Source organism: Ambystoma mexicanum, chromosome 2q, assembly GCF_040938575.1.
Source record: "Ambystoma mexicanum isolate Mex_15411 chromosome 2q, UKY_AmexF1_1, whole genome shotgun sequence".
Lineage (NCBI taxonomy): Eukaryota > Metazoa > Chordata > Amphibia > Caudata > Ambystomatidae > Ambystoma > Ambystoma mexicanum.
Genome location: NC_090924.1, coordinates 1,167,843,780 through 1,167,864,081, shown reverse-complemented (window position 1 = coordinate 1,167,864,081; position 20,302 = coordinate 1,167,843,780).

Below are 20,302 nucleotides of genomic sequence, written 5' to 3'. Positions count from 1 at the left end.
GATCAAGATCATTGCCAGGAAGAAGGGGATGCAGGAATATTGTCCCTGCGGTGGACAGACAAATGATGAGAGATGAGATGCAGTTTCCCTTGCTAAAGAAAGGAGGAATGAGACCACAGTATATACCATTGCCTCAAATGGGTAGAGATAATCTAAGTTGTAAACTCCTGAGTTTAACTTCTGGTGCTGGCAAATGGATACATGAGTTAGAAAAAATGACAGGAGGAAACACGTTGGCTATAGGGGACATTAAGGGTCTCCTAATCACCATACTTGGTGAGAGAGCTGATGACGTGTGGACAAGGGCAGGGTATCCTGGTGTGACTACAAGCAACACTGCTCACGATGGAGCACCATTCAATAACTGTAGGGTAGTCTGGAAAGCGCTTAGAGTACTGTATCTGGACACGTCCAATATGGGAGCTATAATGACGAAAAAGATGCAAGACGGGGATGACCCGCTTGTTTACATTCAACATTTACAGGAGGCATGGAGCCTGTAAACACGCAAATCTTGGGGAAAATCTATACCTGTATTCTATCATATATTATGCCAAGGGCTGCCAGAGCCAGTACAAAAGCAGCTCAAGAAATTTGTGCATATAGAAGCAAAACCGTGGTCGAAAATTCAGCTGACCATTGAGCATTACTGCAGACTCCTGTAGGAAAAGAATCGCAAAAAAAAGACGATACTAGGAAGGGCGATGTCATGGCCACAGGGCAAGGACCATACATTACATCACTTAAAGGGTCCAGTTGGTCCCAGTCCTGGCGCCTTTGGTGCCTAGCTCATGAGATAGTGTGCTCTGCACACTTTATTATTCCTAGTTCACGCGTTATTTCATCACTTGCAGGGCAACCACGTGCATCCAGGCCGGGCGTGGCCATAGGAATGAATTGGGCTACATGTGCAGCATCTTCTGGGAGTGGCAGGGCAAAGCCATCAACCAGAGCAAAGGGGCGTGGCTGGGACCAGGCTATTTAAGCCTGCCCCGCCCGCATGCCAGCACCTTGCTCATGCAGCGTAACGCTCACTGCCGCAGGAAGCGCTTCTTACCTGATTCCAGCAAAACCATCACCTGATGCGCATCTTACCTGATTCCAGCAATACCATCGCCTGAAGCGCATCTTACCTGATTCCAGCAATACCATCGCCCGAAGCCTACCATCGCCAGAAGCGCATCTTACCTGCTTTCAGCAATACCATCTACCATTGTCTAAAGCGCACCTACCTGACTCCAGCAATACTATCGCCTGTAGCGCTCCTTACCTGTTCCGCCGTTCCAACACTTACGCAGGAGCTCTTCTCGACCAGCATCCTCGCGGCAACACCTTTGCGCCGACCCTAGGGCCCAAACTTACAATCTATTTTGGGACACTGTAAACTCCTCAGGGCTCCGTTTGGGCTAACTTCCAGCACTGCGTCTCCGCTGGGCCTTCATCGCCTATTGGGGAGAAAGACATTTCTAGGGATACGAACACTAATCATGGGAAAAAAGACATTGCAAACAAGTACGGACAATAATCATTGTTGAAGAACACTTACCTTCGAAGTGGATCACTCACAGCCGGTCTGGGCTGCCACGCGCATGGACCAGAGAAGGAACTAGGTTCAATTAAAGCACCCCTGTACTTGAGAATCAGGACGGAGAGCTCATCCTCATAGTTAAACAGGTGAGACTATATGGGCAAACGCATGCTCACCACATTCTGGGAAGAAGGGTTTGAGAATTACAGCCATGTCACAGCATCCTCACGACCTCTCGTTCCTCACAGGGGCAGTTTCAACCACCAGAGCAGTCCACAATACGGAATCTGGGGAAGAAGCCTGATCCAGGGAAGCCAGATCCTGGGAGGGCTGCAACTGTGCCCCAACATCCCTGTAGAGACCAGGTGAGCGTAACAGGCGAAGAGGCAAAGTTAGTGCAGAAAAAATTGTCCAAGTACACCATTGAAGGGGTAATGTTGACAAGTGTAGCTGGATCGAATTCACAGCAAATAGTGAACATGCTGCAGGTGAGTAATCAAAGGCAGTTCGATCAAAACAATAGTGGATTTAATCCACGCAGAAGAGGATTCTGAGGACGAGGTTGGCAGGGTAATCAAGGGAATTGGCAGAATATTCAGGGAAGCTTTCAGAATAACCAAGGTGGGTTTCAGAATATGCATGATGTTAATCAGAATATGCAAAATGGGAAGGTTGGGAGACCAGCGCCTATATGTTGGACTTGTGGAATGACAGGGCACTTTGCTCGAATGTGTAGACGTCAAAGGTTAGTGCAAAAGGGTCTGTGTTTGAGAGGGGGGATGTCAAATCCGCCTGCATATTCACAGCAGAATAGAGATGGATTTGCTCAGAATGAAACAATGCAGCAGCAAGCACTGAGAGTGCAGCAAGGCTTGCAAACACAGCAGGTAGCAGTTAATCTGCCACAAGAACAGTTGCAGCAGTCACCTATGCAGCTTCAGCAAAACAAGCACATGACAGTTAATGACTACTAGGATAGGGGGTGTCACTGTCAATGGAGGGAATCCTTTTATGAGTGATGGAATGGGACTCTACCCACAATATGACAGCTCACTGGAAGACCTGATGTGTTCAATACTATCCGTGACGCCGAATCCTCATAAGGAACCGAGAGTAGACGTCAGTATAGGAGGCAAACGTTTTTAGTAGACACGGGTGCAACACGCCCATGTATACAAGAGGGAAAATGTTCAATGTCTGGCAATGCCATGAATACTCATGGATTCACAGGAGCTACAGAGTTCCTTTCACTGAATAATTACCAGTCTCTATAGGAGAATGTGACATGAAGGTCCCATTGCTATATTCGAAGCAACCACCTATTAATATATTGGGACAAGATTTAATGACAAAGTTGAATATGACCATTTCATTTAGTGATGAAGGCATAGTGTGTTAACACCAGGAATGCATTAGTTAAACGTATGTGAAATTATTATGGCTTTTTCAGGACAGATAGCTACGAGAGCTATACTGTTAGAACCAGACGTTTTTCATTATGCAGTATGCATTCTGTTGTCATGGCTACCAGGCCCAGCAGGCAGAGCAAAGAGAACACCCGATGAATTTCTGTTCAGACTAAGAATACCTATGCTTGAAGAGCAGGGACAAGTTGTTCCCTTAAAGCTACAAACAGCCATAGTGCGAGGAGAAATGGTTTTTCTTGATGGAAATGATGATGAAGGCAGACAATGGTGCGCAGAAATCACCATTGGGGAGGGTTACAGATTGACTGATATTACAGATGAAGATCTGTTTGGCGATCATCCATCTGATGACGAAGTAATATATAACATAGACATCACTTACTGGGTGAAAGCAATTAAAAGAGAAGTTCCTCAGAAGATGATGTTAGCACAAAGGCATCCTGAGTATTTTGATGAAGACATGGCAAAAGTACCAATTTCATTATGGACCACCGGCCCCTATGAGGTAGGCCTACTGAAGGGGGTTGGAGAAGTGAAGATTAAATTGAAACCAGGATCAATTTTACCTCAAGCACAACAATATCCTATGTCTCGAGAGGCAGATGAAGGTATTTTTAAGACGATTTCTGCCATGATGGATCATGGTATTCTAGTGATGTCAGAGTCACCCTGTAACACGGCAATCTATCTTGTCAAAAAAGGGAAAGGGGGGTTGTGGAGACTAATTCAAGATCTTAGGCCGATAAACCAGATTATAGTAGCTGAGTTCCCTCTAGTTCCTAACATGTCTACGGTTTGAAGCACAAAGTTTCATAGTGATTGACTTAAAAAACATGTTTTTCTCAATCCCATTGCGCAAAGACTTGCAGGATCTGCTGTCATTTACCTTTAGACAAACCCTTCTGAAAAGTACTCTTTAATCACAAGAGTATTGTGAGTCCCCATCGATTTTCAATAGAGTCCTTCAGATGGACTTAAGCAATATCGCTTTAGAAAGTATTGTGTTGCAATAAGTAGACCTCAGAGAAAGTGCAGACGCGATTCTGTTCAGCTGATGATTATACTCGCTGACAAAGAATATAAAGTTGATAAAGAAAAGTTACAATATTGTCAACAAGAAGTGCTATACATAGGCCAATTGATTTCACATGAAGGAAAGAAGGTTACCCCTGAAAGAGCTGAGGCTCTTTTGAAAACTGCAAAGCCACACACGATAAAACACATGCAGAGATTTCTGGGATTGTGTAATTATATCAGGGCATGGATCTTTGACTACGGCTCGTATATAAGACCTTTGTTGCAGGCCTTAAAGAAAGCATAGGCAACACAGGAAAAAATTGTGTGGACTGAGGAAATGGAAGAAGGGTTTGATGAATTGAAAAAAGCAATTTGCACAGCTCCAGTTTTGTCGATTCCTAATTATACTGAGGAATTCTTTTTGTTCTCACATACAGACGGCACTGTTATGACAGCAGTACTCACGCAGAGAACCACATAGGGGTACAAGTCCCTTGCATTTTACAGTGGAATCTTAGACCCAGTAATGAGAGGTAATTTTCTGTGCGAACAAAGTTTAGCAGCCACCACGTTCACCTTAGAGAAGGCTGCAAGCATAGTGATGGGATGTTCCATGACGTTATTCGTTGAGCACGCCTTATTTGCTATTTTAGAGAAATCAAAGGACACATTGACATCTCAAAGGGATTCTACATATGAGGTAGTCATATCGAATCCAGCGATAAAAATAGTCCAATGTAAAATAGTGAATCCTGCCATGTTTATAGCTGAGCCAATAACAGAAGGCGAGCCTGAACAGGATTGCGTAAAGTATGAAGAGTTCAATGATGAAATCCCTCGAATAAAAGAGAACGCATTAGCAGGAGGAGAGATTGTTTTCATTGACGGTTCTTCAAGGATCGATCCAAATGATGGACAGAGATATACAGGTGCTGCTGTGATAAAGCACACGGCCAATAGGGAATTTTGGGTACTTAAAAGTACTCGATTGCCGTCTCATTATTCAGCACAGGCTGCAGAATGATTGGCGTTGATTCTCGCGCTCTAGGATCACACAGAGAAGGAAGCAATAGTGTACAGTGACTCTGCCTATGTGACGTTGATGCTGCATGCAGGGTTAGCACGTTGGAAAAGGAGGGGCTACCTCCCAGCGGACTGCATGCCAGTACAGCATGCGCCTTGTTGGACAGACTTATTAAAGCACTACAACTCGCAGTCATCAAGTACGCAGCTCACACTAAAAGGGCAGATTTTATCTCACGTGGAAATGAAGCAGCAGACATTAATGCCAAGCGCGTAGCCAATACAAATACAGAAATGATGAATGTTGAAATTCCTAATGTAAATAAAAAAATAACTGTATTTGAAAGTTATAATAACCTGTCAAAAATGCAGTTGGTAGAGGTCCAAGGGGAAGCACCTCAAGAGGAAAAGAATTTTGGACACAAAGAGGTTGTTCTTTAAACCCCTCTGTAGCATTGTGGTGACAAGACAGCACTGGTAAACTGGTGATGCCTGTAGCCTTATTAAGGGTGGCACTAGAACAGCTACACCACCCCGCGCACACAACAAGGGAAAATCTTGCTGCAACAATTGCTGAGGATTGGTTTGTACCAAATCTATTAGAGCATGTTGCATTTTATGATTTTATGTAGTGAATTGTCTTGTGTGCCAAAAATTCACAACTGGGCATACAATGCGCACAGTTGGCCCTTTTCAGAATTTGCATAACAACCATGTCGACATGATACAAGTGTGTAATGTTTATAAATACCTGATCGTAGTAGTGTTTCCCTTTTCAAGGTGGATTGAAGCAGGTCCCTGTACACACCCAGATGCCACCTGTGCAGCAAACTTCTGCGGGAAGTATTTCCTAGAAGGGGAGTATGTGAAGTAATGAGGTCAGACAATGGCCTACATTTTGTGACTCAAACATTTGAACAGATCAGCTTGTTGCTTGGTATAAAGCACACATTTTCTTTGGCTTATCATCCACAAGGAAATGGGATCTTTGAGAGGCTCAAAGGCCAGCTCAAGGAAAGAATAGCCAATTTGAAGCTTACCTTGAAGAAAGGGTTGTTGCATTGCCTACCACTGGCATTATATGCTTTAAGGAACCAATCGGGTTCTGACCACCATTTCACGCCCCATGAGATAGTGACAGGGAGATGAATGAGGACACCCCTAATGCCTCCATCCAGATTTAGAAGTGATGCTCAGCCAACTGCAGATTTTCTAGGAATGGAATTGCGTGACTATTTGAACCGTATGACTTCAAGTATCTCTGTCATTTCAGGACAGCTGCAGTGACAAGGGCATAGGGCAATACAAAACATAGAAGGAGATGCTTCAACAAGTGAATCTCAAGAATTACCCGTACCCCAACTTTTCTCGGAGATGCGGTCTTAATCCGCAATCATACAAGGAAGAAGTGGGACGAACCCCGCTTTAACGGTCCATTCATTGTGGAAGATGTCACGCCGCCTGCTGTAAAAGTGCAGGGCAGGCATGCTTGGACTTTCTTAGGCGATGCAAAGATCTTTGCTGGAGAAACCCCACTGCCCAAACCCCTACAGGAAGCAAGTACAAGCATCGGGGAAGAACCACAGCACATGCAGACAAGATCTATGACGAGGAAGAAGGACGCAGAAGCTGTCAACTAAAGAAAAAGAGTTCATTGGACTGTGGCTTGTTTCTAATACTCTGTGTAGTTTTTACAGGGTTGAGGACAAATTATTTGTTCTTAAAGCCACAGAGAAGCTCGTTAAAAAACTTTGGACTGAGGTCTGCTTAAGCCTTGATAAAAAGAGGATTATGCTAGATTCTGATCGTGGTTACAGCAATTGGAAGAGGGTGCAGTACCCTGATTCATTTCACATTGAGTTCCTGTTCGGATTTAACTTGTCGGCTGGTTCTTACTTATTTCGAGTTGGTCTTGTGTTCTTTCCCTTCGCTGGTGGGGAAAACTAATCATATTCCTGCTTTCTTACAAGATCCTAAGAATGGCCCAGTTATAGGAAGATTGCTTATAGGTATCACTGAACAAATTTTGCAATTGCCTGCGTACAGTGAGGAGAGCACAAATGCCCCTATCAACTGATGCAGGTGATAGACTAGTCAGTGTGGGGTTCTTTCGCCTGATTGAGGAATACCCACATTGTGTTGGAAGGCACACTGATGTGCTCACCTTTCTAAGGGATCCTAGAAACACTGCACAATTGAATGTAATCTTGGAAGGCATTATAATCCAAGTGAGCATATATTCAGAGCGAAATCACAGATCAGTGTGAAACTTTCCTTCAAGGGACAGATCGAGAGGTTGCTGATAAAGACTCTTGTTTCATGCTGAAATAAATTCAACATGTCGTCTGGGCTGAAGCAGATTTGAGGCACAGACTGGGAGCAGATATATGTCATTGACCTTATTTAGAATTACTGAGGTTGCTTTTTCATGCTGGAGAGGCATCTACATTTCGGCTGGTGAAAGACTGGCTCCAGAAATACAGTAAAAGAATGTGTTCTTATCATCCAGTAAGTGGATAACTGATTGAAGACAAATTGCTGAGTCAAGACACCAGCTTCCAGAGTCAGTTCACAATGCTGATGTATTAAAGTTTGAGTTTTTCCTTCCCTAGACAATAAAGATGGGCAGCATCAATAGTAGCATAATCATGCCTAACAAAGAGAGACGTCCACGGTGTCTGCGAAGTAGATGTTGTAAAGTAACTTACCTTGGTGTTATTTACACTTGCATTGTGTTCATAATCGTACTGCTTTCACTGACTGTACGCACAGCATTCTAGTTTGGTGAAAATGGAGCTAAGACTACTGTGCATGCTCCTGAGCAGAAGGAAAATGTAAACATGGCAACTACTAGGCAGCCCAGACCCTATGTAGTCAATCCTGTCCCAAAGAAAGATGATAAATTGCCTGAGCCCGAGATAAGTGCCATTACTAATCATTCACATAAAAAGGTGTCTTAGAAACTATTTTTGGATGATAGAGACAGGCTTGGCAAGACATGCAAGGCAAAGAGTTGTTAGAGGGTGGGCCTACACCAGTAATGCACGCAACTACACCTGGTCCTGTATTAAATGACCCAAAGATAATCTCCAAAAGACAGTCACACATGGAGATTTCGCAAGACATTTCTATGCCTAAAGGGTATGTTGAGAGGATGAAACTTGCTGAAAATTCTCCCATACAGGGAGCACTGATGGATGTTCCTGTAATAAGGACAGCTGCAAGAGGCTATTCTGGCACATTTCATGATATAATTATAGAAGCTCATGTGAAAAGAATGAGGCCTAAAAGAAGCCCCCAGGAAGATAATTATGAATTAAATGATTACCTGGACAGCAGGGCACACTTGGGAAATAACATATGGTATCACCATATGAAGGAAGTTGGGAGAAGAACTTCAAAGTAGGAGTGCTTTGTATGTGCTCTCCTGCATACAGCATGTGGAAGTCGAAAATCTTCATAGCTATTGAAATAGATGTCCCAACTGCACACTACATAGTGCATTTAGCATTCTGTAGTACGAGAGGCCAGTTCATGGGTCGAAGAGCCAACTGAATGGACAGATCCAGATGAAGATGACTATATTCAAGACATAAAGACAAGGAACAAAGCACAGACTAGGAATCATGTGATCAGATATGAGAAGCCTGGAGTAAAAGGAACTGGAATCAGACGAGAAATGAATAAAAGACTGGAAGTTCCAGGAAAGTCTGCAGAAGACATTCATAGGTGGAAGAGCAGAGGCCAGATGCAGATTTAGGAACTGTCCTATCACCATATGGCTGGGAAGAAGGTATGGTGATCTGCAGAGACTGGGTAATAATGGGTCACTACCAGTCATAAAATGAAAATGCACAAACGTTGTGTAAACCTTTATGACCGAAACTTGCAAGTCTACTGACATGAGTCGAAGACAGAGGAGGACCATTACAGAAAGTGCCTTTAGAGAGTGCAAAGAAATAATGGAACAATAAAATGGGAGAGAACCAGAAATGTGGTTGAATATTTGAAGCACCAGGAATTAACAATTGGAACAGCAGTAATTATGGATCACTATTGGGCTTGTGGATCCAAGGCATACATGCAGTTACATAAAGACTGGGGAGGAATATGCACACTGGTGAATATCCATGTTCCAGCATTAGTGATTTCAAAGAGTGATCTGAATCTTGACAGTTTTCCAAACGCATATTCTCACCTGAGGAAGAAGAGATCCATCGAGCTGATAAAGAGGATGAAGAGAGAGAATTATTTTTAAACCAAATCAATAGAAGCTTTTGACTCTATCCCGTATGAGCACAGACTGTTTAGCCAGACATCTTCAGTGTTCATGCCGAGAATCCAGGTTCGAGCAAACACCAAGTGGTTACAGATAACCAGGTGGGTATTGCTGCAGACAATTAACACTACAATAAAGGGATTCAATGCAATCAGAGAAGTGATGAGAGTCATAAAACAGATGACTCTCCAGAATAGATGTGTATGGACATGATCACAGCTATGGATGGAGGTGTTTGTGCAAAAATTAGAGAATCATGTTGCACATTTATACCTTCTCAGGATGACGAGAATGGAACATTGACAGAGGCCATAGACATGCTGACGAAACTCCATGACCAGATGATAGACGAAGTGGAAGACATTGCTGATGATAGCTGGTTTGAATCTCTATTTTCTTGGGTTCCACAATGGATGGCAGACATGTTCAAGTTTCTTGGAGCCCTGATAGTGTTGGTGTTGTTTGGATTCTGTGTGATCAAGATTATAATCTCACAGTGCAAGAAGACAGCAAAGAAAGCCATAGGGATGAAGATCATGATCGATGTTGAGCCAGGATACAAAGCCAGAGACCTGACAGATGAATAAATCAGAGACTTTGTGAAGGCCATTATTCATGCACCTGAGGGAATGAAGTTCCTCTATCCAAAAAACCATAAGAAGTATGTGGGAAGATGGATCTATTGCAGTCCATGTGGACAATGCATGCTCATGACATGGAGTAAGGATGAGCATGTGAAATCAGCAGGATGCCTGAAAGGAGTCAAAGATATGGGTCCCTAAAAAGCTCTTTTTCAGAGGAGGTTGCGTGGATGTAAAGGATGATGAGAAAGTGGTTGATCAATCGCCCAGTGGAGGGAATGTAGAGGAGGAGCCAATTACCCCTGCTCCAAATGCCCAGCCAAAATTACCTGTCTGTTGGAAACCAGAGTATGAGACATACACAGAGCAGTTGAACAGACAAAGAGCAGAGTATGGACTCTGTGCAGTACCAGTGAAAGTACCAATACTTAAGAAGATCTGGGAGGCAAGGTACCCATTGAGAAAACCGTACCTGCATACAAGAAAAAATGATGGCCATTTGAATGAGATTCCTGAAGAAGCAGAGCAGATAAATGGAAAAGATGAGTGGTGACGTCACACAGAATCGAGCTGACGCCTGTAGATGAGATGCAGAGACCAGAGAATGCAAATATTCTATAAGGCATCAAGAAAGTATCAATGATAAGTGACATTTTGGTATCAAGGTGATAAAGCTTATGCCATAGAACCAGATGAAGATATAAAGCTAGTTTATATGTGTACAGATGCAAAAGAAATGCAAGCAGACAAAATAATCTTGAGGCTAGCTTTACCGTAAATAGATTGCGGCAAGCACCAATATATATATATATATATATATATATATATATATATATATATATATATATGCATATGGACGAGTAAAGGATGAATGTTTCCACTACGCATTATAAGTGCATTATAAGCAGTGCTGGACATTAGCAAGAAGGCCTCATTTCAGTGTGTCACAGTTAAAAAGCAAATTGAATTACAAAATGAATCTCAGCAGGAGTTGGATGATCCAAAGAAGCCAAGGTCTTATCAAACTGGAGTGAACTGACATTGGATACAATTCGTGTGAAAGAACAGAAACTCCTGTTCAGAAGGCTTAATCAAAACAAAAGACGTCAGAGGACTAAAAGGCTTGATTCCATGGTCTCCAGTCACGTGGAAGAATGTAGTGGTCGAACCTACGCACAAGGGCAGTGTGTGCTCACACTCCTTATAATTTCTCAACTCAAGGCCAGGCTTCGAAGCCCTAATTGACACTGGACCATTAAAGTGATGATGGATTGATTTACTAATTGGTGACAAGCTAGTGTTAAGACAAGCTCACCAGCACCTGGATGTTCAGTCTGCAGGCTGCTAGACGTAGGTGGAAAAGTACTGGAAAAGTACTGATGGGGGTTAGAAGCCCACCAATTGTAGAGGACCGTGTAAGGGTCCTATAGTTTGTGTAGCCAATGGGACGTTGTGTATTCAGTGATGTTCATAGTGGACATTTCAAGGGGAGGGCTTAGTTGCCCCACCTGATGTTAAGTACCCTATCACTTTCCTTCACTGTCCTATACTGATATGAAACTTATACTTAGAGCCTATAACTTCCCTCAATAGCTTTTTGTAGTTTGCCACGGAGGATGACGTTGGTAATGACGCAGGTCAAAACGCCATCGATTTTGCTTAATATAACCTCTGTTTTTTGTAAGATTCGTTGAGTAATAGGATCGAGCGAGTGCTGATGTTCGTTGTACTCCCTGTTTTAGATAATTGACATTAAAAAAGATTTTCTTTTGCCAAACTACCTGAGTCGTTTCGATCATTGATGTATGAATGAAATCTGCATCCCCATCCATCTCAAGGGTAATTGCTACTCATCAAAGGGGCTGGGATATCCAGTTCACAAGTGTTAGAGAATATTGAGGGTTACTGCAATAATATGCCATGAGGGACTGACGTAATGAAGGGGTGTCCCTAAAATGGAAAGGGGAATACCATATTTTACCCCATGGTGTCTCCCACCATGTGGTCCTCCCTCAAATAGCCCCTCCAGAGTCAGGATCAGGTAGCTGCCATCCCCAGGCCACATAAGGAGAAGCTACCTTTGGGAAAGGAGTGTTGACATCATCAGATTAATCACAGCGAGAATAACACATGTTTTACACCTGCAAGTACACAATACAAGGTAGATGTACACCGTTGAGATGGCATGCAGTATGTGGCATGAAGTACTATAAAGTGCATAATATTAACACATTTTTGCACAGGGACAAAGTGTGCCCTAGCGCAGAACCATGCACTTTGACCTTGGACATAAATGCATAAGAGGCATATATTTTTTGCACCTGAGCAATTTCTGCCCTAATGCTAATACCATGCAAAACTGCACATGCACTAATGAAATGTTCCTATAATATGACCTCTGGTTGGTCCGGGACACTAACCAATACCAGTTTCAGGCAAAATATAATTGTTCCATTACATATGCCAACATGTGCCATGTCATGTAGGAAATACTCATCCAGTCCTCTTTTTATTGCATTCTGGGTCCTGCAGTTTTTCATCTTCCATTATAAATTCAGGGCTACTAGTTCCAGAATGCAAGGAAAATCAAGACCTGGACGGCAACTATACTGTGGCCCTCAACAGAAATATACTCATTAAAACAAGTTCAAAGATTACATGTAGGCATCGACTGATCTCTTTGGTTTAAGCAACACCTTTCTTTTTCATAATAAAGTGATTTATTCCTTAGAAAAAAAGTAGTTTCGCTCGGCTGAGTCTCTTGTATACTTAGGTGACATGTTTGACCTGATGTTCCCCTGGAGACAGTACAAATTCCTCAATACCCCTGTTGGCTTCCACCAGACTATGTAGCCGTCTGGCTGGTCTGCTGCCATCGAATGGAACAACTTTTTTCCATCCTCTGAAAAAAGAATTGGGAAAATTTGGTTTGAATCTGGGTCTTTTCCCCACCCATTAAATTCTCCATGGTTCAAGATGGTACCTGATGTTCTCTTAAAAGCCTGGATGGCTGTCTGGCCACATATAAGGGCATGATCAGAGCACCGTTGGATCAGTTAGAAGAAGACCTGACCCTAGGGAGAACAATTATTCCTTATAGGTGACGTCTGATGGAGCATATACCCATCCGTCAGGTGCCCAACTTGACAGAGTCCTTCGCTGGCCAGGTCAAGTCCCTGGGTAAAGCCTTTGGCCAAGCTGGGATCATTAAGCTGGTCTGCTATCGGCCCTTGAATTCAACCTTGAGACGTTGGCCATTACCAAATATGGGAAGGCTTGATAGTGTCTTATCCTAGTTGGGCTTTGACCACCTGAACAGGCTTTTAGGCTAGCACATCACCTGTTCCTAACACAAGGCCTGCCTTGCCCAGTGTTGCACCCAGTCTTGCTACAGCGCGCATAGTGGGTAACATAATAACCATGCCTAAGAACACCACCAGTGCCTTTGTGCCTGGCCTTGGGTCAGTTCTACATCTGGTGATAGAGGTGTCACACTGGTCGCTTCCTTCATGGCTGACACTTGTTAATGTCGTGTTGCAGGAGACCACTGCCACACCATAGGAATATGGGTCCTAATGCCGCCTTAGACCCTTCATGGAGCCTGGAGATAAGGATGAACACCAGATCCGGGCACATCAGACTACTCAGGTGCTACATGACTGGAGAGCTCTTGACCGGAACGAACACCAAAGAGTGATTGCGAGTCTCTGAGGCCCTTCGGGGGAAGGCATCTATGCGCTCTGTGACACACATCCAGAACCCACGCTGGATTTAGATCTTGGAGCTACTGAATCTGACACAATGCTAATGGTGAAGTATTATGTCACTGCCTTTAAACCGAGTGAGAGACTCCCTGAATAACTGGACTGGGCAGAACTGATTCTCCAGCTGGCCTTTCCATGAAAGGGAGTTGAACCAAACAGCCTGAACCTGGTCAGGCTTCAACAAATCATGCACGGAGCAAAATCATTGCCGCTGATGCTAATACAGCTGTGTCTCCGTGAACTAACCCAGATGTCATCTGCATTTCAGGAACTGGTCCATGAGAAGCATACTCTGGAGGGTGAGATGGAGGATACTGTGTATAGTCTACCCTGTCAAATGGTGACCCCATATACATCCCCAGAGTACAATCTGTGACCTCAAGTGGAGGAGTTGTGCCAGACCATCCAGACACCTGCCTTAACACCACGTTTGGTGATACCCATGGCCACCAGAGCATGGAAGAAGCTCAGCACCACCACCCGGCAAAGGGAACTGCAGCTCTTCTAGGCATGTTAAAGATCCATGGCAGCCCAAGAGCATCAACGGCAAACCGCAGCACTCCAGCCCTGGCAGTTCTGTCATAGGTATGCACAGGAGGTCCATAACTTTCGTATGTAAACAAACTCACCAGATTACCCCAAGTCGCTGATATATTCCAGGCCTTGAAGACCCCAGCAAGGATGGCGAAGCAGGGCACCTGAATGCTCTTGAGTACTGTGCTCATTCTGAGTAGAGACACAATACATAAAGTCTGCACCACCAGATGGGCCCAAGGCTACAGTGACACCAGAGGTGGGCATGTCAACTAGTCTTCCTAAGAGGAAGATTGCCTGCAGTCTCACTACTAGCAAGGTCAGCACCCAAGGATCTTGGGGAATACCTGAAGCGCTCGTAGGCAGGAGGCACAGGAGCTACTAGATAGCAGCTCGTAGGTGACCATTGTGTATGAGCCGTTCTACAGGAAACATCTGGCACATGTCCCATTAGAACCCTTGACTGGGCTGAACCTTCTCAGTGTGGGAGACAATCACTGCAACTATCTTAGGTTCATCCGAATCAGACTGCAGTTTCCACACTATGCAGCCAAAGTCTGTGCCGCCCCATTGCCACTTGACTCTGGTCTGCAGCAGTCAGAGTGAAGAACTTGCAACACCAGTAGTGATAGGAACCAGCACCTTGATGTTTGACGGGGGCTGGATGCTCTACGACGGGAGATGGCTGGACCAAATAATATGCCAGCATGCTGTCGATACACCCCTTATGCCAGCAGGCATACCTAGAGAGAAAGAGATGAGGTACAGAGCTCCACGCTATGGACCTTTTGGAGATGCTCGCACCACCCCATTCTGGCTGATCACTATCCCAGAGCCTAACATTGTGATGACAAAGTGCAAATCAGAACGGAGCAAGGCCTAAGACCTCTGATGATTGAGGCACCAGAGCGTGGGCAGCTCCTAAAAGCATTATTTGTATAGGGGTCCCTGGCGAAGATGGATGGTACAGACATTAGACCCATCAAGGTAACATTCATAAATGTGAACAATCGGACCGTCCGCTTACTGGAATGCACCATCACTGCACCATTCCAGTGTTGCCACAAGCCTATCCAGGACAGCATTGGATCTGGTCACTTTAAACATTGAAGGCTCACCTGTCATCTGAGGGAATAGCTTGCCCAACCCACCAGCCCCTAGACATTGTCAAGACATTGTCAAGACACACAGAGTTGAACACAAGATCTGTGTGAGCGATGAGACACCCTTCGGGGGTGATCATGGTGCCTGGCCCCAGGAGATTTTCTGCAGGCTGGGATCATCCAGGAGGCCCCAAACGTCTTCCATCATCATAGACTTGTAGAAGAACAGGGATGCCCATATATGCATCGACTACTGTTGACTGAAATCCTGCGCTATTCTGGACACATACGCCACAGCCCAAGCAGTCAAGGCATTGGATTGCCTGATGGGGAGTATGTGGTTTTTGATCATGGACCTATGGAGCAACAAACTATCAGATCTGATGCATCCGGCGAACCGCGAGAAGACGATGTTCATCTACTCATTGGGTTTTTATGAGTGTATCTTTCCACATGGGATTTACAGTGTGCCAGAGATGTTCGAGCACCTTATGGAGAAGATGGGGTGTGGGGCATGGGATCATTGTTCCCTTTGAAGTGTCACTTGCTGCCCCGTCTCTCACCCACATGTGAGTGCTTGGTCCAGTTGTCCCCTTCTACTACACGCTGGCCTCCTGGCTTTGACCTTAGCTCTCCTTCTGTTCAGAGTAAGCCATTTGCTAATGCCAGTCAACTTAAGTGTGTACTGTGTAATGCTCACTCTCCGGTAGTGCATACTGCCAAATGCTTCGACCTGTTGCAAGATCTCATGCCCAACTGGTTAATGGTGACTGAGTCCTGTCTTTCTGATACCTCTGGTCCTGCTGTGGTCTGTATGCTCCATGACAGCTTCATGGTCACTGTGTTTCTAACCAGCCTGGGGGTGGTGTTGCATTGATATTCAAATCAGAGGAGCCTCCTTCTAAGGCCATTCCCTTTTCTTTTAATAGTAAAATAGAGGCTCTTTTAGAACGTATGACCATTTCAGCTTCTAGGACAGTCCACGTTTTGGTTGTTTATCGCCCGCCTTGCTCTGACTCTGTTTTTTTACTGAGTCTTTTGTCGACCTCTTAGCCAGTCTTCCGCTCTAATATACTGATCTTTTTGTGGTTGGGGATTTCAACTTTAAATCTAATGACCTTTCCGATACTGCTGCTGCCAATTTGATCCCTGCCATGTCTGACCTGGTGCTGATTCAGCTAGTGTTTGAGCCTACACATATATTAGGTAATCAGCTTGATTTTATTTTTTCTAAAGCCACTGATGTTAGGGTAGCACCGGCACTGAGGGTTACCTGGTCCGATTATTTATTATACCTTTTATATTCCAGTACTTCTCATCTGCATCTCGAAATCATAATATATCTAAACGTAATTGGCTGTCAGTTGATTGCGCTTCTATTGCCTCCTGTATCAATGATCTCTGTGCCACCTCCCCTGTTTTAGACCTTTCCTCTCTTGCTCAGATATTCTCTACCACAGCCGATCTGATAACTCCATTCAAAAGTATCAGAGTTTGTGGCCGGCCATCTGAACCTTTGTTTACGGATGATCTTAAATTGCTGCACCTCCAGCAAAGGCAAGCAAGTGGAAATGGCGCTCCTCCTGTGCCCCCTAATGACAGGGCTTATTCTGCAACATTACCATGACCCATCATAGGGCTACCAGTGTGGCTAAGTGTCATTTTTTTACTAGTCAGATTGAGAATGCGATTAACCAACCCAAAAAATTGTTTAATGTGGTGCGGTTCCTGTCTTCGAATTTATCTGTTTTGGAGTATATTTTTCCTTCTTCAGAACTTTGTGACTCGCTGTCCAATTTTTTTGCGCAAAAGATTGTAGAAATCCATAAAGATATTGTGCATTCTGGCCCAAGGTATCATGAGCCTGTGCATTGTGCGCCTAATAATGATGCTGTTTTGCCTTCTTTGCCCTTGGCTATCCTGCTCTTTCCTGGGAGTTGTTTACTTCCTTCTCCATGATTGATGTTCTCTCAACTACTGTTAAAATGACATCTGCCTCCCCTATGGATGCTATTAATCTAAATATTGTTACAGATGTTATTCTCCTGATTGCCACTAATGTTGTCTCTGCCATTAACTATTCATGCTCCACCGGTGGGATACCTCCTGAACTCAAACGTGCCCTGGTTGTCCCTTTGCTCAAGAAACCTTCTCTTGACCCTTCTATTCCAGCCAATTGTCATCCAATATCTTTACTGCCCTTTTTCATGAAACGTTTAGAGTCTCTAATTGCCCCGTTGTTAGGCAGGTTCTGTGAGTATTCCCGTTTATTTGATACATTCCAATCGGGCTTTTGACCAGGACGAGGCACAGAAACGGTGCTAGTGTCGGTTTTGGATGATCTGGCATGCATATCTGATCAGGGTGGAGTGGCAGCACTGATTCCTTTAGATCTGTCAGCTGCATTTGATACTATCAACCACTCCATTCTGCTGAGTTGTCTTTGTGCTGCTGTAGTTGCTGACTTAGTGCTTAGTCGTATTGACTATTGTAACTCCCTATACCTGGCACAGCCCGCTTTTCTGATACAACTTCTTCAGATTCTTCAGAATTCTGCAGCTAGGCTAGCTACTGGTACTCCTTTCAGTCCTTTCAGGGATCATATTCAATGGGCGAAAGTCTCAGGTTATAGTGGTCGGTTCTCTCTCCTCATCTTCTCTTTCGACTCCTTATTTTTGGCCATCTTCTCTTGGCCCTCACCCTGTTCCTGTTTCTATTGTAAAGAATCTGGGTGTTAAACTCTCAGCATCACTCTCTATGGCTGCTCAGATTGGAATAGTTTGTCAGTCAGGACACTTTCAGTTGAAGATTCTGAGAATAGTCCTTTGGTTTCTCCCTCAGCATCTTCGTGCCCCTTTAGTTGCTGCCTTAGAGCTTAGTCGTATCGACTATTGTAACTCCCTGTACCTGGCACAGCCCGCTTTTCTGATAAAACTTCTTCAGATTCTTCAGGATTCTGCATCTAGGCGAGCCACTGGTATTCCTTTCAGGGATCATATCTCGCCCATTCTGTCAGCTCTAGACTGGCTCCCTGTGGCCAAGCGCATACATTTTAAATACCTGTGCTTGGTCCACAGAGCATTTCATGGAGTGGGAGCCGAATACCTTCAGCATAAGTTTCAGCCCTAATTGCCCTGTCGTACTTTACGATCTAGGGACAGATTTCTTCTCTCTGTCCTGAAATTTCGCTATGTTCGCATTGGCTGTCGGGCTTTCTCGGTGGTGGCTTCGACACTTTGAAATACCCGTCTGCTTTTTTCGCTGTCTATTGCCAATCATTTCCATTTCCGTCGCTCTTTAAAAAATCTTCTGTTTTAAGCTGTCTGTCTAGCTACTGTTTCCTGTTCTGGAAGTTTTGAGTTGCCTTTTGGCATATGTTGCGCTGTACTTTGTACAAAAATGGATAGCATAACAGAACATGACCTTCCTGGCAGTGCTGGTATACCTCCATGATATCATTGTGTTCAGCAGGAGCTTTGAGGAATACAACAGAAGGATCCTGAAGGCGCTGGATCAAATTTAGTAACAAGGACTGAAGGGCAGTCCCGACCCTGAGGTGGACAGGCGAGGGAGGATCACCTGGGTAGGGGGTCCTCAGGGAGTGGGGGAGAAGCACCCATTAATGAGACATCGGGACTCATTAAGAGAATCTCAGGAAAAACGCAGTCATTACCGGCATGGTGTAATTAGTGCATCTGTGTACCCTCAACACCGCAAATAGCGGCTGATTACGAGAGCGCAAGAACGTGCAAACGCCCATGCCGGTATTGGCTGCACCGCCATGCCACTAAAGTCCCTCAACCTCCCGATAGCACCATCATGGGACCAGCCAATACTGCCTCCGCCCAGGAGCAACACCTTAATAACGGACTCTGCAATACCATCATGCAAATACCGGGTTCGTAATACCGGACCCGGAAGTAACGTCATAGCGCCGGAACAGGAAATGCGCCGGCGGTCCATTGCAATCCTCTTAACACAGCAGTGGTACAGAGTGGAGAGAAGGCCTATTTAACCCATCCTGTCCAAGGCAACTCGGAAGTCCACCCCCTGCATGCGCAAGAAACGCTTCTTGGACGAGAAGCTGAACATGCTGGTGGACAAGCTGGCAGGCCATGCCGAGAGGTCTTCGCCAATAACCTTAAATGCGAATCCCAACTTTGCAAAAAACAAATATGGGAGGAGGTGGCATGGAAGGTGACTGCGGTTGGCAACAACACCCGCACGGCGAAGGACTGCAAAAAAAGGTGGGACGATCTACGTCACCGGGTGCACAACATACTTTCAGCCAACTTCAGGGAGGCCATGGCTACAGGCGGTGGGGACCACTCACCCACCAAATTGATGCGATGGGAGGAGACGTGCAGCACCATGATCAACATGGAATCGATCAAGGGCTTTGGAGAAATGGAGACAGGTGTGCCGACATCGGAAGATGGAGGTGAGTGTCCCCACAAACCCCAGAGAACCAAAGCATGACGTAGCACAACAGATGTGAAAGTGAACCAAGCCAATGCATGGGCCATTTTGCACACATATGCAGATCCATGTCCAGATGGTGGGCCAAACACAGGCACAATGAAATGCATGCTGCGTGTCAGTCCCATTACCAACAGACACCAAACACACAGGGATCAATCACATGTCACACATCATGCAAACCGCAATACAACGGTATGCTACCTAGTGTACATCATTCCAGAACGGAGAGTCCACGGCGTATGCCAATATGCTCCCCCCTCCCCCATTGAAAGTACCCTGTGTGTCACACCTACAAAAATGCAATGCATGAAACTTGAACTACTGAACAGCACCAAATCATGCATTCTGCACGTAACACCATCACTGATGCCCTGCATCTCTTGTTCCCCCACAGGCACAGGCACAGATGCAGAAAGTGAAAGCCAGGACCCTGCCCCAAAGGCCTCGACATCCTCAAAGGGATCCAGGGCCAGACAAGAAGGCACTGGACCTTCTACCTCCAGAGCAACATCAACGCCAGAGTGCAACACCAACGCCCAGAGTGCAACACAGGGCAGCAGTACA